A 22,520-nucleotide genomic window follows, 5' to 3' on the forward strand; every position below is an offset into this window, starting at 1 on the left:
GGGCTTGGCTGGGCCCCTCCAGGCAAATGGGTTCTGAGGGAGCAATGCCCTGGCCTGCATTTGCTATCTCCTCCCTTCAGTCTTAATATTAGATCATCAACTGATATACAACATCAAAGCTCCATTGACTTCAACTGAGCTCCATTGAGGACCTAGTAATCCCTAAATAACTGCACTGTAAAAATGTTGAGATTTTGTTCCCCACAAATGCTACAACTGCCTCAGCGATAGTATCATTCTTCTCATTAATGATGTCCTCACTGTAGAATGAGGAAAAATTTAAAGTCTGTGAAATTAAGTCAGGTGTGCTGAATTAGTCAACAACCTCTAACAAGTTTTTGTATATGTTACATACACTTCCAGTTTGTCAAATTTCTCCAACTGTAGGACAGATACATAAAACTTAAATATGCTCAAAAGTAAAAATGCACAGCGTTCAAAAAGTCCAGTGAGAAGACATCCACCAAAAGCAAATTTAAATAAGCTACTTTTCCCCAGGGTACCTAGTCAGAATTCATTGCCATGCACACATCTTTTCTTAGGAAATCAGAAAAGTTCTCTTTTGGATTCACTTTAAATATTCTGATAACTGAAATATTGTCACTTTGAAATGACATTGCTGACAACAGCAATTAGAGACAGAAAGTCCAGCATTCCAACCTGAAACACAGCAATAAGGAGGTCAAAGAACTCTTTATGAATTGGTGCAGTGGACATGCTTTAGACAGAGACTGTCACTTAGTATAGCAACATCAATATAACTAAACCCATATGGGTTTTCCTTTTAAATACAATGCAATGTTGTAGGCACAGGCTATGTAAGACAAGAACATCTTGAAGATGTAAAACCCATCTTTTTGAAAGAATTATTGCTCTTTTGATTAGGGAGGTAGCTTTTGAACTTAAGTGATGCGTTGTTTTTTAAATCCTTATGGATGACAGTCAAAATGAAGGTTTACAGATATACTACAGGAATTGGCAACCATGTGTAACAATGCTATTTATTTGCTAATGGCAACCCTTGCAGAGAAAATACCAGCCTTCCATCTAAAGCTGAGATGAATGTAGAATGAACACAACTAAAAAAGAATGCCAAATCCTCAGAGGGCAGAAGCAGTCTATTCCCAAAATTATCAAGTATATGTCAAGATTAGGCCTGTTGATTAATCGCAGTTAACTCATGTGATTAACTCAAAGAAATGAATTGCAATTAATTGCAGTTTTAATCGCACTGTTAAACAGTAGAATACCAATTGAAATGCATTACATTTTTGATGTTTTTCTACATTTTTAAATATATTGATTTCAATTACAACACAGTATACAAAGTTGAGAGAGCTTACTTTATATTATTATTTTATTACAAATATTTGCACTGTAAAAATGGCAAACAAATAGTATTTTTCAGTTCACCTCATACAAGTACTGTCTTGCAATCTCTTTATCGTGTAAACGCAACTTACAAATTTAGATTTTTTTTGTTACATAACTGCACTCAAAAACAAAACAATGTAAAACTTTAGAGCCCACAAGTCCACTCAGTCCTACTTCTTGTTCAGCCAATTGCTAAGACAAACAAGTTTGTTTACATTTATGGGAGACAATGCTGCCAGCTTCTTATTTATGTCACCTGACAGTGAGAACAGGTGTTTGCATGGCACTTTTGTAGCTCGCATTGCAAGGTATTTACATGCCAGATATGCTAAACATCTGTATGCCCCTTCATGCTTCAGCCACCATTCCAGAGGACATGCTTCCATGCTGATGATGCTCGTTAAATAAATAATGCGTTAATTAAATTTGTGACTGAACTCCTTGGGGTGGAATTGTATGTCTTCTAATCTGTTTTACCCACATTCTGCCATATGTTTCATGTTATAGCAGTCTCGGATGATGACCCAGCACATGTTGTTCATTTTAAGAACACTTTCACTGCAGATTTGACAAAACACAAAGAAGGTACCAATGCGAGATTTCTAAAGATAGCTATAGCACTCGATCCAAGGTTTAAGATCTGAAGTACCTTCCAAAAATCTGAGAGGGATGAGGCATGGAGCATGCTGTCAGAAGTCTTAAAAGAGCAACACTCTGGTGTGGAAACTACCAACCACCAAAAAAGGAAAATCAACCTTTTTGCTAGTAGCATCTGACTCAGATGAGGAAAATAAACATGCGTCAGTCCACGTTGCTTTGGATGGTTATCAAGCAGAACCGGTTGTCAGCATGGATGCATGTCCTCTGGAATGGTGTTTGAAGCACGAAGAGACATACGAATCTTTAGTGCATCTGGCACAAATATCTTGCAACACCGGCTAGCACAGTGCCACGTGAATGCCTATTTTTACATTCAGGTGACACTGTAAACAAGAAGAGGGCAGCATTTGTAGGAGCAGGATTGTGTAAGTGTACTATAAGAATAGAGGTACTCATGTATGTCTTGATTTCATTTTACCAGCCACCCCATTGAACAATAGAAAGAAATGACTCTTTTGGGGCTAGGAGAGATTCTGTTTCCCATGCATTACAAATTAGGCCCTTTTAGTTCTTTGTTTTAAGATTTAGCTAGTAAGAGACAGGATCCTGTATTGTGTCTTTGTTAAATAGATTCAGGGGTCAGCAACCTATGGCACGCGTGCCAAAGAGGCACGCAAGTCAATTTTTAATGGCACGCTGCTGCCTGCGGGGTCCCAGCCACCGGCCCTGCTCAGCCCGCTGCCGAACCCAGGCCGGGACCCTGGAAGGCAGCAGCGTGCCATTAAAAATCCTGCCCTCCACAGCCTGCTCTTCTCTGCCCTTCCACGGGGGCAGGGTGAAGAAGCTTGGTCCTGCCGGCTGCTGCTGCAGGGCGGGCAAGGTCTCCCCTCCCCCACCTCTTCCCCCAGCATGCTGGGTTCCTGCCCCTCCTCCTCTCCCTCCCTGCTGCCCATCAGCTGATGGCCCTTGTGAGGGAGGGGGAGAAGCGGAGCCACAGTGCACTCGCTGCTCTGGGGAGGAGGTAGAGAAGAGGTGGGGATGGGACCTTGGGGACAGGAGGTGGAATCAGGGCATATCCCCTCCAGCCCCCTGCCTTGAGCCGCTCAGGGCAAGGGGTTGGGAGCATCCCCAGGACCCTAGGCCGCCCCCCCAGCCCTCTGCCCTGACCCCTGCACCCCCCTCACCCCCGCAGCCCTCTGCCCTTACCCCTGCAGCCCTCTGCCCTGACCCCTGCACCCCCCTCACACACTCCCAGCCCTCTGCCCTGACTCCTGCACCCCCTCACATACCCAGCCCCCCACACCCCATGCCCTGATTCTTGCACCCCCTACATTCCCACCCCCACCCTGAGCACCAAACGGGAGCTCCTGCACCCCCCGACATTCCCACCTGCACCCCTCGCACCAAATGGGAGCTGCCCAGGTAAGCGCTCCACCCCCAAACCTTCTGCCCCAACCCTGAACCCCCTCCCTCATTCTAGCTCCTGGCCAGACCCTGCACCCCAACCCCCAGCCTGCTCCTTCATCCCCAGCCCTGTGATCAGTGCACTCCCACCCTCAGCTCAGTGCAGAGAGAGAGAGGAAGAGAACGGGCTAGAGCCAGGGAGAAGGTAGGAACCCACTCTGTGTGGGCAGGGCTGGCATTCCAGACTGGCAGCGGGCTGAGCGGGGCCGGCGGACGGAACCCCAGCCCGGCAGCGGGCTGAGTGGCAGCGGGCTGAGCCGCTCAGCCCACTGCCAGTCTGGGGTCCCGGCTGCCGGCCCCGCTCAGCCTGCTGCCAGTCTTGGGTTCTGGCTACCGGCCTCTTGCCAGCCAGAGTCCCGGCCGCAGGCCCTGCTCAGCCTGCTGCCGGCCTAGGTGAACGAAACCCCAGGCTGGCAGCGGGCTGAGCGGGCTGGCGGCGTAAGATCAGCATTTTAATTTAATTTTAAATGAAGCTTCTTAAACATTTTGAAAACCTTGTTTACTTTACATACGACAATAGTTTAGTTATATAATATATAGACTTATAGAGAGAGACCGTCTAAAAAAACGTTAAAATGTATTACTGGCATGCAAAACCTTAATTTAAAGTGAATAAATGAAGACTCGGCGCACCACTTCTGAAAGGTTGCCGACCCCTGGATTAGAGGAACGTTGAAGGTCTGGGCCCCAATGTGAATTGTTTTGGTTATAAGATGTAGTCAGCTTTAATTTACAATGTCTTTTCCTTGATATAAAATACTGCTGTTTGTATTCTTAAAGGTCTCTGTGAAAGCTTGTTTGTGTGAATGAGGAATGTATGCTCCAGGAAAAGATAAGGTATGAAGGCCATTGTTATAGCCAGATGGTCAAGGAAGTAGGAGTGAAGAGACCCACTGTATTTTCCACTGAATGCATCTGATGAAGTGAGCTGTAGCTCACGAAAGCTTATGCTCAAATAAATTGGTTAGTCTCTAAGGTGCCACAATTACTCTTCTTCTTTTTGCGAATACAGACTAACACAGCTGCTACTCTGAAACCTGTCATTAAGGACATCAGAGAACCATCAACACGCAATGAAGGAAGGGCAGATTGACAACCCTGAGGTGGAGGCTGGCACCCCTAAAGGCAAGACAATTGATTAAACTGAAACCAGGACAGGATGACCCTCTCAGAGGTGTTTTGGAATGTTAACATCAAAATAAACACCAATTAAGAAGTAACCAGTCACAAACTGACAGCAAAATCCATAGACTTCAACAGAGAAAAAAGACTATAAGAACAGGGTGCTTGGCCATGGGACTTTGGGATTCGTCTTGCCACACTCCAGGAGCATCAGATCGTGACTGACAGAGCCCTGCTCCCCTCTGCGACCAATCTGGCTGGCCACTAGAGTGATCCAGACTCTGGACTGGTAACTATAAACATCAACTGGCAGGACTGTGTGCATGGAGTGTGTGTGTGTGTGTGTGTGTGTGTGATTGAAAAGCATATGCTGACTATTGTGTTCTCAATAAATGCAGCGTGCTGCCTTCTCCCCTATAAAGATCCCGTGTGCTTCTTACAAGTATAACACATTATCACCTGCAAATGTAAACAAACAGGTTTGTCCGAGTGATTGACTGAACAAAAAGTAGGACTGAGTGGACTTGTAGGTTCTAAAGCAGAGATTTTGAAACTATGGTATGTTGACCACCAGAGATCCGCGAGCTCTATTCATGTGGTCTGTGGATAGTTCCCTCTAAGGTGAGAGAATGAAGAGCCACCCATCTAATTAGTGGAGCCGCGCAGGCATGGCTCCATGTATTAGGTGCCTGGACCCTGGAGAAGATGCATATAAGGGGAGGTGGTGACCCTGGGGGAATAAGGGGTAGGTGGGAGGGGGCAGTGGGGTGAGAAGAGGGGGTAGGGGGAATTTGGAACATGCAGGGCTGCAGTGGCCAGAGAAAGAGGTGACTTTCCCCAGCTCCAGGGCTGTGGCGAGGCGGTCCTCCTTCCCAGCCTCAGCTCTGTGAATGCTGTGGTGGGGGAGAGACCCCGCTCCTTCCCAGCCCCAGCTCGACTAACCGCGATTAATTTTTTTAATTGCTTGACAGCCCTAGTCAAGATAGTTTACAGCTGCTGTGCCTTCACAATCCATGAACATTCAGTGAAAAGGTAAATTGTGACCAGATGCTTAACACAATTAATATTATCAACAAGGGGGAAGGATCACAAGCCAAAATAGGGACAGAATACGTTAATGAAGACTTAGATAAGTTAGATGCATTCAAGTTGTCAGGGCCTTATAAAATTTATCCCAGGATATTTCAGGATCTAGCTGAAGCAATCTCAGAACTGTTAGTGATTATTTTTGCAAACTCATGAAGGATGGGTGTGGTCTCAGAGGATCGGAAAAGGCCAGACATAGTACCTACCCTTCAAAAGGGGAACAAAGAGGACCCAGGGAATTATGAACCACTCAGCCTAACTTCAATATCATAGAATATCAGGGTTAGAAGGGACCTCAGGAGGTCATCTAGTCCAACCCCCTGCTCAAAGCAGGACCAATCCCCAATTTTTGCCCCAGATCGCCCCCTCAAAGATTGAACTCACAACCCTGGGTTTAGCAGGCCAATGCTCAAACCACTGAGCTATCCCTCCCCCCCAATATCTGGCAAGATACTGAAACTAATAATTAAAAAATCAATTTATAAGAACGTATAGGGTAATAGGTAAGGCCCTACTTGAATTACAAAATGATTGTTAAATAATTGCGGCTGAGTTGAGGACAAGACATGGAATATCATGGAAAAATAATAATGGACCTTTATTAATTGTGATAATTTGGAAGAGCCAGAGAAGACCTATTTGATTAACAAAAAATTGCTGGAACAATATTAAACACTCAAGTATTAGGTTATGCCTGCAATTTTTTTTTGATAACCAGACATTTTGCTGCAACTATATTATAGTAATTAATGCACAGAGATGACAGCCCGAGCCCCAGCTGCTGTCAGCTTGGATAAATGGGGTTCTACTGTAGTAATGGGGGAAAAAGTGTGTGTGGCAAATCTCAAAATGTATCAAAAATTGTATGTAAGCATGCCATGCCAAGTAAGCTAATTAAAATCAAAATTGTGATGGAAGCCTTAATATTGCGGGATCTGCAATATCACAAATTAAGCAGGGCCTTAGTAATAGGGTTCTAAGGAATAGCTAACGCAGATTTGTTAAAAATAACCTAATTTTCTTTTCTGACGGACTTACTGGCCTAGTGGAGGGGGTGGGGAAAGCTGTAGATGTGACATATTTTGATATTAGTCATGCCTTTGGCACAGTTTCACATGACAGTCTCACAAAAAAGCAACAACTAGGGACAGTGCTGGTGTTAGCCCACTGGGGAGCCGAAGCAGGAATATTTTTTGGGCCCCTGCACACATCACATACTACTGATTAATGGGTAGTGGCGGGCACTTGAGCTGCTCAGAGCCCTAAGCAATTATTTAGTCTGCTTATGCTTAGCACTGTCCCTCACTAGAGAAGTGTGCACTATAGGGTGGGTGAAAACTGGGGGTCAGTCCACACTCAAAGAGTAAAAAGAAAAGGAGTACTTCTGGGACCTTAGAGACTAACAAATTTATTTGAGCATAAGCTTTCGTGAGCTACAGCTCACTTCATTGGATGCATTCAGAGAGTAGTTATCAATGGTTCCTATTAAATTGGGAGGGTGTATCTGGGAAGTGGGGTAAACTAGTATTTTGGAGAACAAATAGGGTTAGAATTCAAAACAAACTTTACTAATTTGAGAACTGATCTGAAATCACCAAGATGAAATTCAATATAGACAAATGCAAAGTACTTCACATGAGAAGGAAAAAAAAGTCAAATGCACAGCTACAAAGTGGGGAACAACTGGCTAGGTGGTAGAACTGCTAAAAAGGATCTGCGGGTAAGAGTGGATCATCAATTGAATGAATCAACAAGGTGAAACAGCTGCAAAAAAAGCAAATATCATTCTGGGGTATATTACTAGGAGTGTCATATAAAAGACATAGGAGGTAATTGTCTAGCTCTACTCAGCACGAGTGAGGTCTCAACTGATGTACTGGGTGCCACACTTTAGGAAAGATGTGGACAATCAGGACACAGTCCAGAGGAGAGCAACAAAAATGATAAAAGGTTTAGAAAACCTGATTTATGAGGAAAGGTTTAAAAAACTGGGCATGTTTATTCTTGAGAAAAGAAAATTGAGGGAAAACCTGGTCACAGTCTTCAAATGTGTTAAAGCCTGTTATAAAGAGGATGGGGATCAATAGTTTTCCATATCCACTGAAGGTAGGACAAGAAATAATGAGCTTAATCTGCAGCAAGGGAGATTTAGGTTTCATATTAGGAAAAACTTCTAACTATAAGGATAGTTAAACTCTGGAATAAGCTTCCAAGAGTGGTTGTGGTTTTTAGGAACAAGTTAGACAAACACCTGCCAGGGATGATTTAGGTCTATTTGGTCCTCCCTCACTGTAGAGGGATGGACAAGATGACTATTCAAGGTTCCTCAGGCCTACATTTCTATAATTCTATAAATCTAATCCTGAAAAATTAAATCCTTCATTGGAAAGGTACTTTCACTGGGCTTAATTCTGCCCACACTTAAGGGCATGTCTACACATACCTACAGAGCGATCGACCGCTGAGCGCTCTCCTGTCGACTCCGCCTACGCTTCTCACTCCGGTGGAGTACCGGAGTTGATGGGAGAGCGCTCAGCAGTCAACCTACCACAGTGAAGACACTGCAGTAAGTAGCTCTAAGTATGTCGACTTCAGCTACGCTATTTTCGTAGCTGAAGTTGCATAACTTAGACTGACTTAGCTCGCCCCTCCCCTCCCCAGTGTAGACCAAGCCTAAGACAGTGCAACTCTTAATGAGGTCAGTGGGTATAGTAACCCCACAGTTTAGGATTTACATTATGCCCAGGTACCTGTTCTGTGAAAAACCATAAGTATTCAAGATTGCCTCAGAGACACATATAATTGAGCATTACACTTTCACTTGAAGAAGGAGGGGTGGTGGTTGTGCACAATCAAGTACTGGGTCTGAGAAATGTTGAATATGTTCCCCTTTGAGGAATTCGTCAGCTATTCCCTATATATAAAGAAAACTTGTCTTTCTGTTGGAAACTCTGGCTGAGGTTGAAGGAAAGAACTTACAGGAAGTTCCCTTTCATTTAGTGAACTCATTTAGCTAATTCTCTTCTATCCCCATAAATCTTCCAAGAAAGATTCTGCCATACAGTTAGCACTCTCAGTTCAAGTCCAGTTGTGACTATTTAGGGATCCAGAAAATGTGTCATTGTCACTGGCTGCAGTTCTGCTCACCATTATCTATCTGCAGCTACACAAAAAAATATTTTTGCTGACAACAGGTTTGATAAATATTTCCTCATTTTTTATTCCCAAACAATGAATACTCAATAAAATGAGCTCCTATAATTAAGTTATAATTAACTGTAATGTGGTTAAATGAAGCCAGGATATCAGCAAATGATATACTTCATGGCCTATAGAATAGGAGTAGATCTCATCCAGAATAAGGACAGAATACTCTTCAGAATACCCTTCAGAATGGCAGAGTTCAGGAAATTCACAGAAACTGAGTGATCAGATTGATCAGGCCTATTAATTAACATAATTTAAATGTCAAGTCCAAAGCTAAAGTTTCTTCTTTCCACACAGTGCTTCTCCTCTCCCTCCTTCTTAATGCCATGTTTCAGTCCCCATCTCAAAATGTCATCTCTGACTCTTTCTCCCACAACCATGCTCTATTTAAATCCTGTTGATTCTTCCATTTATATCACTACTTCATATTCTACATACCTCTACATCATACTATCCATGCCCACTTTCAAACCCTGGCCCCCTCCTCCCTGATCATCTTTCACCTGCACTGCTATAACCTATTTCTTTGGGCCTCCCTTTCACTCACTTCTCTCCTCTGGTGCATCCAACACAGCTGACAAGAACGTCTTTCTCTCCAGTCATTCCAAACATGTCAACCCCTGTCAAATCCATTCTCTGACTTGGTCTTCTCCTTCCACATCAAGTTAAAAGCACTTCATTTTATGTGTGTGTTGTGAATGTGTACAACTATAGCACTCCATAAATAAGTAATAATAAAATACCAGGTATTCAACAGCAATGGAGAAGCCATAAAGGAAATTTAGCTCTAAGATGGTCTAATGGATAAAGCAGTGGGCTAGGGCTTCTCAAGATCTGGGTTCGGCCCGTGACTCAAACAGCCACAGACTTCTTACAAGACCTGGGGCAACCCATGTAACCTATGACCCTTTGCCTCAGTTCCCCATTCTATAAGAGGCATAATACTTCCCTACTTCACAGGAGTGTTGAGGATAAATCCATTAGAATGTGAGCACTTCACATTCACTACAGAGATGAGGGTCATATGAGTACCTAGAGACAGAGAAAACTGGGGGGGGGGGGGGAAGAGGTACAATTAAAAACACAAGACTAGAAATAATTTGTGCAAGAAATCACTCCTGAAGATGTTCAGTTGTGACACATTGGGAAGATGTGAGAAAAGTTCAGCATTAACGCTGAGTGTTGGGATTAGAACTGAGTGTGCAGTAAAGTTTCTTAGCACACCACATGAAGGAAGGACACAAATCTGGCACTGTATAAAGGCAATACATGCACTTTTTAAAAAGTTTTCAAATATTGTCTTTTCTCCTTCTATATTGTCAGTTTAAAATTCTGAAACCTACTTTATGTGTAAAGTGAATTTAGCAACACCAAACGCATGCCTAATCCTGCAAAAACCTACACACATGAATCACTTACTCATTCAAGTATTCTTACTGACTTCAAAGTTACTCATGTGCATAGGTGTTTGTAGGATCCAACCCTTTGACAGCATTGTTCATCTCTTTTCCCCCACCACCTCCATAAATTAAAGATTTCATGCATGTATTCCATTTGGTGTGCCCCCAATACAAACCATGTTCAGTCACAAGGCTTATGAAAACTAGAAAAGCACCAAGGCTGGGATTTCAAAGGGGTCTACGATAATTAAATACTCAAACCTTCATGAAATCTGGCTAGCTGTCTACTTTAGGCTCCTTTGAAAATACAGCCTCAGGGTTCAGGTATGTAGTTGTGCATAGAGTCATGGCAGTTTTGCTTAGATTGTCTTTTTGAACTTTAAAGAGGTGCAAATGCTTTGTGGATTTTTTGAATTATTTATTTAATGTAATTTACATTTTTCTCTCCCCTGCTTCCCCTTCCTCTTTAAAAATTACTTCGGATATTTTCTTGGAAGAAAGCATAAGGATCATGACAATATTCGTAACTAAAAGTAATAAATAAAATGGCATAAGATCATCTGCACCTGGCTGCTTATACCCTACCCTTGTTTGTATTTCTATGGTACAATAACACTCATCAAAACCAGAAGTGACCTCATTGGAAAAGAAGCAACAGAGCTATTAGGAAAGTGGAATTGACATCCTGGGGGAAATTCCTATATTTCAACATCTGTTTTCATTCCAAAACAGGATGAAAAGTAAAAATATCTAAAAAAAAACGAATAAAAAAACTGTAGAACAAAAAGTTCCAAAAAATGTTGACATGGAAATGTCAAAATTAAAAATATTAACCATTTCATTCATTTGAAACAAAATGAATTTAGATTTTCCCCCTTAAAAAAGTCAGAAAGTTTAATCAAAATTGACATTTTTCCTGAGAAAAAATTTGATTTCAACAAAACACTATATTGTCAGGAAATGGTTTCAATAGCAAAAAAATTCTACCAAATCTAATAAGCAACAAAGGAAAATTTTAGTTCAGATTTAGGTCTTGATCAGATTTAGGTCTTGAAGTCCAGTTCTGGGCACCACACTTTGAAAAATATATGGACAAATTGGAGAAAGTCCATGGCCTACGAGAAAAGATTGAAAAAAATGGGTTTGTTTAGTTTGGAAAAGAGAAAATGAAGGATGACATGATAACCCATGTATGTAAAATGTTGTTATAAAAAGGAAGGTGATAAACTGTTCCCCTTACCCACTGAGGACATGAGAAGAAGTAATGGGCTTAAATTGCAGTAAGTAGACATTAGGAAAAACTTTCTAACTGTAAGGGTAGTTAAGCATAGGAACAAATTACCTAGGAAAGTTGTTGAATCTCTCACACTAGAAGTTTTTATGTACAGGTGAGACAAAGCCTGAGCCCCAGTGCCCAGACCTGGAGCCTGGGGCTGAAGCATGAGCCAGAGTCCCACTGTCCAGGTCTGAAGTCCAAGCCCCATTGTCTGAGGCTGAAGCCTGGCCCTTGACAAACCCCTTGAAACCTGCTCACGGACCTCCAGGGGGCCGCGGGCCTGCAGCTGAGAACCAGTGGCCTACGTGATTCACCTTAATCACCATCCCGATTTTAAACCTCGGGCCCTCCACTCCAAGAATTATTTCACTCATAACGAGCCAGTGGCAAAGTTAGGAATAGAACCCAGAAGTCATTTCCTTCCATTACCCAAGAAACAGATGTAAATTTATCATTAAGGGTCTCTCTCTCTCTATCCATTGTCCATGAGTTTTAAGTGACACTTTTATTGTTTTGTTTTGTTTTGTTTACCGGACAGAACAGCTGTATATAAAATACAGATATAAAATAATTTGGGACATTAAACTGTCATTACCTATATATATTTAAATTGAATCATCGTATCTGAGCATGCTGCTGTTATATAAAGGCCTTTTTGCCTTCAGGTATTCAGAAACAATTTTCAGGCATATAAATTCTTCTCTCAAAACCACAATAACCCACCCTTTCTATTCAGTTTTAGATTGTATTGTACATTATCTTGATAAGGTCCCCATTTAACTTTTATTATTACCTCAGCTCAAGTGTCAGGCTTAGGACACTATTCTACACAAAGTTATTCCTTTTTTTTTTTTACTGCTCATATACTTTATGGTTAATCAAATGTGGCATGGTGTTTTAACATGATGAGCTCTCCCTGTAAAACATTTGCCCCCAAAGATAGAACTGTGCGACTCTGAAAATGCAAAAATAAAAGACTTAAACAGTAAGACAGGGTGTGCAGTATCCTGTTGTGACTGATGCATGAAGGTAAGTCAAGGAAATACTTCATTATTACAGTAAGACACGCTATCTAAAATGTGTCATTATTTGTGACAGCAAATTGAAGGGTCCTGACACTGATTATGAAAGAAGAAAACAGGTTTTTGTATGTTTAGCGTATTCATCTGTTGAAAAAACCTATTAAATGGTTGTTATTAACATGTTGTGTTTAAGTAGCTGTAAGATGATTTAAGGTGCCTTCTTCCGTAGTCACTCCTAGTCTGTCATGTCAGAGGATGCCATAGCGATCAGATTTGAAACGGAGTGTTAATAATTAAAATGTTGAAGTTAACCATTTGAAAGTCAAGGAATAGCAAGGTCACATTAATTGTTTTCAAATGATAAATGCCCACACTTAAATGGCAACATCCCTGGAATCACACCTTCACATCCTTGTGAGGTCAGAGAATAGATTGGAAAGTCACACAGTTTGTGTTTATAAGTACTGCTGTTCCATCACCCCTCTTATAAGAGTAAGTGTTTCCTCATGTCACTAGCCCAAAAATGTACACCTAGAGGTTGCTATATCATCTTGGATAGTCAGTTGGAAAGTAAAGGAATATTATTCAGTAAATTAAAAATACCCCACATTACTTCTATTATTTTTTAAGTGTCAACAATGTACTCAGTGCTGCACAAGACAAAAAATACAGACAGTCTCTGTCCCAAAGAGCTTACAAGATAAAACCAAAACAGACGGGATGTACTAGAAAGGCCAGGCAGATCAATGACTGGAATTCTTTTTCTTTCTTTTGTCATAAAATATTGTTAGTTTTTTAGGGATGGTTGTCTAAGTACTAAGGCAAAAATTTCAAAAAGTGATTTTTGGGTGTCTCAGTTTTTGGACACTCAACTTGAAACAACTTAAAGAGGCCTGATTTTCAGAAGGGATATTCAGCACTTCCTGAAAATCAAGCCTTCTTTGGGTATTTCTAGGTTGGCTCCCAAAATCATTAGTCCATTTGGAAAATCTTGGACCATGCCTTTGGAGAGATTTGAGCTTCTGTAATATCATTGTGATTCCTACAAAACTTTTTCTTTTTGAAGTCTATAACCCTTTTTTGCATATTTCTAAATAGTCATTTTAACCTGATTTTCCAATTTTCCATTTCAGTTTGAAGTACAATGGATTCCAGTCTCTAAAGTACAGCAGTTATAATGATAGCCTTTACTCATTTTAGGTTAGGCTTTCTCTGCTACCATTCTGAGATAAGCTCTCCGTTCTTATTGAGAAATCTTAATCAATAGGACTACAAATCCCCTGGCTGAGATTTTTAAATAAGAAGCCAGTTTGCATAGCAGGGCTGTTAATAATGGCCAAAAAAAGTATCAGATACACATGCCTGGCAATAAAAGGGACATTTGATTTTATCCCCTAGGAACAGCACCATGGGCTTGGTTCTGCTCTGAGTTACGTGGATGTAACTCTACTGAAGTCAGTGGAGCTACTCCTGATTACAGTGGTGTAAATGAGAAGAGAATCAGGCTCGATGTGTGAGACAGCAGAGATCAGAGTTAAATGTTGCTGCATTAATGTTGCATTCATGTAGACACACTGCATGGTGTGAAAAATTAGTTCAGTCAATGCAGCCTACTCTGGTGAGCTGCAAAGGGCATAAAGCTGCACCTGTGCAGGTCACTTTTTACAGCAGTGCCGCGTGTCTAAAGTAGGGGTTTGCTCTGGTGCAGTTACAACAGCATGGCTACAATGGCAGCTAGTGCCGCAGTACAGACCACTTAACATATGTCGACATCAGCTGTACTCTTCAAAACTATTCTCCCAGTATGCTTTTGTGCTATCTCAGTAAGGACCGAATCCTGCAAACCTTTGCTCATGTGAATAGTTCCTTTCATATCTGTTCATGTGTGTGAGGACTATTCACATGACCCAGGGTTTGCAGGATTCGATCTCTGTATTGCTAGTAGACTTGGGCAAAGACTCATTTTTACAGCACTGGAATACCAGCAGTAATAAATGTTATCCTGTTCCTCACATGATTTACCACCACTCATTGCTATAAAGAAGACACCTTCATGGAGTCAGGGGCTTACACAGGCACTGTCAAGAAACTAACAGGAAATGTTAAATGAAACTGGCTAAAGAGAGTTGGAAAATGACCTCCCGCATTCCATGTGTTCTGCTGTTATGCCAGTGAGAATAGTGAGTTATCTCCAAAATTCATCTCCATTCTTTTCTTCTTTTGTTAATCTTCTGGCAGGAAATATGAGAGGGCAGGCAGAAAAAAAAACCCTGCTAGAGAACAATTTCCCAGGAAAAGCAGAAGGAGGATAGGGGAAAACGAGTGGAACTGAGTAAGGTATTTGCACCAAAACACGAATTATACAAAAAGCTCTCCTGTATTCTAGTTTCTCCTCTAACTCAAAACTCAGGACAAGTTAAGAGAGATATTTGCTAAGAGATGTGAATTTTTCACGTAAACCTGGGCCCACCTCCGAACAACACAGTGGGTTAATCAATGGCTTGGAAGAAGATTAATCTCTGATGTGCTGGTTTGCATCTTGGGCAGCCGGAAATGACCAAGTTGTTTTTTTTAATGAATTTTGATCTACTATTTGATGTTCAAAACAAACTTCAGGGTCAAGGAGATGTGAGTTCACACTGATTATTTTTTCTTTGCTTTTAAATATTTATGAAAATCCATGCAGAGTGAAACCCCAAAATTCCATGCAGCTCTAGAAATGAACAGAATCAGTTAAAAGGAAATATTTAAGCCCTCCAATTGGAGCTGGGCCTCGTTTCTCCTTCCTTCCTCATAGGCACAGTCCTACGCGGGAGATGATGTGGAGCTGGCTTACCCGAGAAGCATCACTCCAGAATGCAACTTTTTTGGGGAGAGTAACTTCCCTCCTTCTCCAGCTAGTACCAGGTTTACAATGGCACGAGTGGCACCAGGCGCACATTCAAAAGGGGACCATAATAACTACTTGGAGGCTCACAAAGGTTTCATCCAGCCCTGACCAGCGCCAAGCAGTGTGCTGGGAGTTGTAGTTTGCACATCACAGCCTTCCACTGAGAACCTTGGACCTGCGCGACCAGCTACACGACCACTCTCAGAATGCCCTGCACCATGTTGTGAGCTCCCTCAGTTGAACTGAGTGGCAGCAGAGTGGACCAAAAAAAAAAAAACGGTGCAGGGAGAGGGTTCCCGGTGCTGGGGCACTGATCCTCCACGCCGCCCTCCCTATGGGGCACAGGCTAGGCGCTCCTGGCTTGGCCCTCCCACTGCCGAGTCCTCCCACTCTCCTGGGGTGGAAGCAGTGCTGTAACTCCCAGCATGCAGCCCCTGGCGACCCTGATGCCCAGCCATGGGCTCCGGGGCACCATCTTGACCCTGCAGCTTCACCCCGGGTGTGTGTATGTGTGTCCTCGGCCACCATCGGGGTGGCGTGGGGGAGGCTGGTTGTCTGTGGCCCTCAGGGCCAGGGGAGGCGGTGACAGTTGCTCTGGCTGCTGCCCTCACCCCCTCTCTCCAGCTGAAATGCCTGGAAACTTGCCCCCGCACTCTGGGGGGAGGGGAAGAGGTAGAGCACCGTTTGGGGGGAAGGGGTAGTTGTGGGGCAAGTCTGGGTGTAGGGTTGCCAGGTGTCCGGTTTTCAACCAGAACACCCGGTCGAAAAGGGACCCTGGCAGCTCCAGTCAGCACCGCCAACCGGGCCGTTAAAAGTCCAGTCAGTGGTGCTGCAGGGCTAAGGCAGGCTAGTCCCTACCTGTCCTGGGTGGCACTGCGCTGCACCTTGGAAGTGGCCAGCAGCAGGTCCGACTCTTAAGTTGTGGGGACCACGGGGCTCCGCACACTGCCCCCGGCCCAAGCTCCGGCTGCATACTCCCAATTGGTCAGTTCCTGGCCAATGGGAGCTGGGGTGGGGCGCAGCACCTGAGGGCAGCTTGTGGAGCCTCCTGGCCCCCACACCTAGGATCCAGATCTGCTAGCTGCTTCCGGGGCATGCGCAGCACTGTGCCAGGACAGGCAGGGAGCCTGCCTGAGCCCCACAGCACTGCCAACCGGGAGCCACCTGAGCTAAGCCCACGCTCCAGCTCCTGCCCCAGCCCTGAGCCCCCCCAAACCCGGAGCACCCGCCTGCATCCCAAGCCCCTAATCCCCAGCCCCACCACAGAGCCCACACCCCCAGCCAGATCCCTTACCTCCCCCCCACACCTCAACTCCCTGCCCCAGCCCAGAGCCCCCCCCCTGCACCCTGAACCCCTCATTTCTGGCCCCACCCTGGATTCCGCAGCCACAGTTAGAGCCCTCACGCCCTCCTGCACCCCAACCCCCTACCCCAGCCCGGTGAAAGTGAGTGGGGGGGGGGAGGAGAGTGAGCACCGAGGGAGGGGGAATGGAGTGAGCGGGAGGCGGGGCCTTGGGGAAGGGGCAGGGCTAGGGTGTTCAGTTTTGTGCGACTGGAAATTTGGCAATCCTATCTGGGTGTGAAGCAGGAGCTAGCAGTGACTCTGTGGGTGGTGGGGTAGGAGAAGCGGGGTGTGAAGGTGTGGGTTGGGTATGGGGGGAGTGAGGGAGGGGAGTCTGGGTTGAAGGTGGGATTGGCTTTGTGTGGGGGGGGCAGTAGAAGGGAGGGAGGTGACAGCCCTGGGGTGAAAGTGGGGGGTGGGCAATAGCAGAGTGATTGAGGAGAGCCCTTGTGTGAAGGTGTGGGTTAATTGTGTGTGTGGGGGGGAACAGTAGGGGGATGAGGGAGGGGAGCCCAGGTGTGAAGGTTGGGGTAGGAGCTGGAGGCTGGATTGTGGTGGTAAAGTGTAAGAGAGAGTGTGTGTCTGTCTGTCTGTCTGTCTCAGTGGCCCTTTCTCCCTGCAAAAGACAGGCACCAGCAATTTTCCTCCCCATACTCCACCCCCGTAACTTTACTGTTTCACTTAAAGTCATGAGGGATGGTGAGACAAAGGGAGTAGGCTACAGAAACTAACTTTTTAAAGAGTTTTTCTAAACATTATTGAACCAAAGTAGAAAATCTAACTTTCAAAAAATGTATTTACGAAACATTATTTTGGGTGGAGGAGGGGGTGGTAGGGAGATGCAGGTGCAACTCTGTTGGCTGCTACAGCCGTGCTTAATATGGCTCATAACTGTGCTAATTAAACACAAGTGTTCAGGCCCCCAAGCAGGCTCTGTGTGTTGAAACAAAAAAGACAAAACTAACAAACAATCCCCTCCCACACAAGTAAACCAAACTGAATAATATTCTGGGTATATTGATCCTAGCCCAGTTTGTTCCATATGGGCTGAGTGGAGGTCTCAATCAAGCATGGCTTCAAATATCTTATTTTGGTTTTGAATAACTGTTTTCATCCCCATCCCCTCAGAACCGTGTTTACTATGGCACCAATGGTGCTGTAGCGCCGAACCCACACTCAGAAGGGGCCCATAATGACTACATAGGGGCCCACGAAAGGCTAATCCAGCCCTGTCCCCAGCTGCTTTCCAACTCCATTGACTGATGCCTGAGAGGAAGGAATCCATGGCTCTGCCTCTGTCAGTGGGGCATTGTGTCCCCTCCCCCACGCCCCGCCCACCACCGAGGGTAGGATCAGAGTGGCACTGCAATCTCCTAGGAACAGGGACTGGAAACCTGCCTGTCCATTACAGTGTTTCTTTCATCTTTGCCTTGACTTGTCCCAGTGCAAGCATCAGATAGAATCTGGCCCTTTCTATCTAGCTAGGAGTGCTAACCATATCATTGCTGTAAAGAGCACCATTCAGCTACACCGGGGTTCTCAAACTGGGGGTTGTGACCTCTGAGGGGGTCACAAGGTTATTACCTGGAGGGTCGCAAGCTGTTAGCCTCCACCCCAAACCCCACTTCACCTCCAGCATTTATAATAGTGTTAAATATAAAAAAAAAGTGTTTTTAATTTATAAGGGGGGGGGTCACACTCAGAGGCTTGCGTGTGAAAGGGATCACCACTACAAAAGTTTAAGAACCATTGAGCTACACTCTCACAGTGGTACATCTCTAGCATTACTGTTGCCTCCCAATTGCCCAGTACCAGGTGTACAGACTAGTTTCTCCCTCCCTTCCCCAGCGATATTTAAGCTTTCTGTCCGAAAGGGTGATTTTTTTTTTCAGTTATGCCAAGGAGCCAGTTTAGCCCTTTCTCTGTGCTGCCTGGAATGTTTGGGATATCTGCTGTGAAAATGGTGGGGAAAATGGGATTTAGTGCACTAAACTCTTGTTCGGTCTTTTTAAGCCTACCTGCACAGAACAGACTTAGCTAGATCTTACCCTTTAACTGCTCTGTTTTGGCTGGCCACACTTTTTGCATGTTACCTTCCCCTCTTTCACCCTCTGCAGATTAGCAGAGTTACACTTGCTTTGCACATTCACACAGTGTCTCAGCTGAGCAACTTAGTCTACTTTGCTGCATGCCCTGATTTTCTGACTATCTTGTGCCTAATGACTAACATATACCACTATATAAACCATTGTAGAATGCTGACTCTGGACTTCAGCATGGAAAGAAAACACTATTGTAGAAGTATGTTTCAAACAGGCCAACACCAGAAGAGCTTTCCATATCATACACCTTTATATGCAGGATTGCCTCTGATGGATCAATCAGCTCCCACTGGGCATGTCCCCAGGTGGTGCATAGGGAAATGTCCTGCAGATATGCAGGACAGCTGAGAATATTCATTAAGCAGTGGCAGACCTACTGGTGACTTCTCTCAGCAGGGCTTGGTGGGCTGCTGGTAGTGTGGCTACCTCTAAAAATGCTACGTAGGCCGTATGATGGAGTATGTCAAGGTGAATAAAGACCTCCTTAAATTAAGTATTGTCTGGGCAGGTGAGGTTGATTAGCCTTGGCAGGCAGCTCACCTTGGAGAAGGAAACTCCAATTTCAAACCTAAGGAGTCAGGCTTGGACATCTGACTTGTAAAGCTTATCCAACAGATCAGCTCATGTGCACTGATGTCCATGTCAAGCATACCCCAGAGGGCTGGGTTCCCCACAAGCAATGTACAACAGCTTTGCCTGACTGTTCTAACTAGTCATGGGATGCTAAAGCTAAAGAACTGAGTGAGTAAGCTGAGTAAGTGTGCAAGTTGCAATGTAGAAATGCTGACTGGAAGTGTGGAGCTACATGAGGTCTTAAAGAGAAGAGTAAATGTGGCATGTGCATAGGAGACATGGAAACAAAATAAGATTGCAAGGGGCCTAATGCGTGTTAGTCCAATTGAAGACAAATTGAAGGAGGCTAGGCTATCCTGGTATGTGCATATTCAAAGGAAATCTGAGAACAACGTAGGTAGAATAGCTCTGGCAACGACTGTGGGTGAAAGATGACCAAGTGGGAGACCAAAGACTTGGTATGTGAACTAGATATTAGGTGACCTTAGTGAGAACAATTTGTACCAGAGCCTGATGAATGATCATGAGTTTCAGAGGAAGGCTATAAAAGTCACCAACCCCAAACAAGGAAAGTGGCAAACAAGAAATAGTAGTATATCCAGGGCCAGACCTCCTAAAATGTGTCAAATAGGATAGAAGTACAAGTGCATGATAGTGAAGACTTTTCTGGTGTTGGTGTTCAGTGAGCTTCCATGACAGAAGCTCTGTTCACTTTGTCTGTAAAGTACTGAATGCTTACTACTTGGGGTTTGAGTCTGCTCACAGATTGGGTGATGTGTCTCACTGGTGATCCTGTAAAAACATATTAGGACTGACTGTTACTGATGCTCACATTGAAAAATACCTTATTCTTCAAAAGGTCGGATTGGTGTCAGTAGGATGATTCATGGAGTAAAGGGCTATTTAGCATAAGAGATGAGCCCTTAGTGAAGTTCAAGATAAAAACATTGGTACGCGCTCTGATACCTAAGAACGGAATGGGACATTTTCTTTGTTAACAAAGTTGATATCATGAAAAGAGACATTAAAAACCTCCCCCATGTATTTCTCTGTGAATCTAATTCTAACCTAGAGATCTAATCTTTTAGAAGATTAGGTAATTATTTATTATACAGATCCCCAAATGTGATAGCTTATGCACCTCACATTCACAGCAGGAAGAGATGTTTAGTTTAAGATAATCCTAACCTGTTAATACAAGTAACTGTTCAAGAGGCGCTTAGGGCGTCTTTCAAGGAAGAGAAGAAAAGGAGATAATTTAATCTCTTAATAGCCCCAAATTACTGGTTAAAAACTGTGTGATTATCAAATTGCAACACTATCAACCAGAATGGAAGATTCAGTGACGTGGCAGAAGATCAGAACATATTTATCATGAGACATGTTAATGCATGTCTATTGATAGCGCCCTACTGCCCACTCAAAATGGAACACCAACGTTTTTGTATTAAAATTGCATAGTGCCATATGCTGGCTTTGGATACACAGCCCCACACACGACACCCAGAAGCTAATGGAAGATCCAAATTCAACCTTTTCAAGTCAAAGGATAGTCTATACTTTTTAGCCAATTTAATGTTCTAAAACTGTTTATCTTTTTTTATAAAAACAAAAATATTTGCATGCTTTATTTTCAGCTTTCTGGCCTGCTCCTCATCAATCCCAATTTAAAATATTATTGATTCATTTAATAAATTTTCTTGGGGGAGAGGGGGTTTGCAACTGTTTTCCTGTAGGCAGAAATATGCTTTACTCATAGAAATTAAGCAAACATGAGTTGTGGATACAAAATCACTGAGGCACTTTTGAAAACGTTACCCTCATCTGGACAGTACTGTAATTGTTCTTGCCCCAATGAAGACACATATCCTTATGGAGCAAAAATTTAAGCACATGCTGAGATCTCATTGAGTCAAAAGGGACTTAAAAACATGCTTAAAGTTGAGTGCTTATCTGTTTTGCTGCAACAGGACTTTAAATATCAACTGACAATTACTTTCCTACCTCATCTCTGCTTCTTCATTCTCCTGAACACAAGCCTCCCAACAACAGGATGGCAGAAGAGGTTTTAACATCATAATCTAACTTAAACATTTCCCGGGAAGGGGGGCACCAGCCCCTTCTGGCTGCATGGCATAGGAATACCACACACCTTTTCAGCATCCCATAACCAGTGTCTAGCCACACATGAAGAACCACCACATCTGAACTTTCCCAAACGTTGTCTGTTCTTTACAGGTTCTACGAGGTGAAACAGCAGCAGTAAGAATCAAGCTCTGACTTCAGTATTTACATTAAACAGTGGAAACATCAGCCTCCACTGTAAGAGAAATGCTGCTCCTTTTTCCCATTTATAATCACCACCCACATCTCCTCGTGGCACTTCACTCACGGCAGAGAATGATTCACCTTTTCCTCTTTCTATTAGAGAACTGCAATATGTTAAATTGTACAGTCTTGGGATTCAGCTTAGTAAGTAAATGCAGAGGAGCTGGATACTCACTCTCCCGTCTTGGGAGCCAAGGGAGGCTGCTGATTCTGTTTTTCAGACAGTCCTATTTTACGTTTTAGGATATTGCTCACAGCAGCCTTCAAGTCAGGAGGCTGGAGAGATTCTCCAGCTCAACACAGAGTTTAAAAATGTGAACCAAGAACTGCCCTTGCACAGCCTCCTATTGAGCTTTTAAAATGCATAATAAAAGCTTTTAAAAACCTCTTCTCACCCTGAGTAGAATAGCTAAATTCATTGGCAGGAAGTTTGGGAATTAATGTCACTGCCTAAAGAAAGCTAATGGAACCTGAAAATAATACTGTATATCAGGGGAGGACGTTGTGTTGGTGAAGAGACTCCAAGAAAATAAATAGAATAGATGCAACTTTAGACCTTGTTGCTCAGATTTTCCCTCAAGGTGAGTAGGGAGGTTTGGGGGATACTGAGCTGGTTTTGCCATCAAAATTGTTTTTCATCAAAAGAAAAAAAAAAGCTAGTCACTAATACCACAAGAATTAAGGTATTTTTCAAAATCCAGAAAATTGGATCTTTTAAAAAAAACATTTAGCTT

General features: G+C 43.5%; 1 protein-coding gene across 2 annotated transcripts in view; it reads right to left on the reverse strand.

Moving 5' to 3' along the window:
- The window catches only part of LINGO2 (leucine rich repeat and Ig domain containing 2), a 766,946-nt gene that overhangs the window by 450,354 nt on the left and 294,072 nt on the right, over positions 1-22,520 (reverse strand). The gene's annotated exons all lie outside the window — the stretch shown is intronic.

This window comes from Lepidochelys kempii, chromosome 5 (assembly GCF_965140285.1).
Source record: "Lepidochelys kempii isolate rLepKem1 chromosome 5, rLepKem1.hap1, whole genome shotgun sequence".
In the NCBI taxonomy this organism is placed as follows: domain Eukaryota; kingdom Metazoa; phylum Chordata; order Testudines; family Cheloniidae; genus Lepidochelys; species Lepidochelys kempii.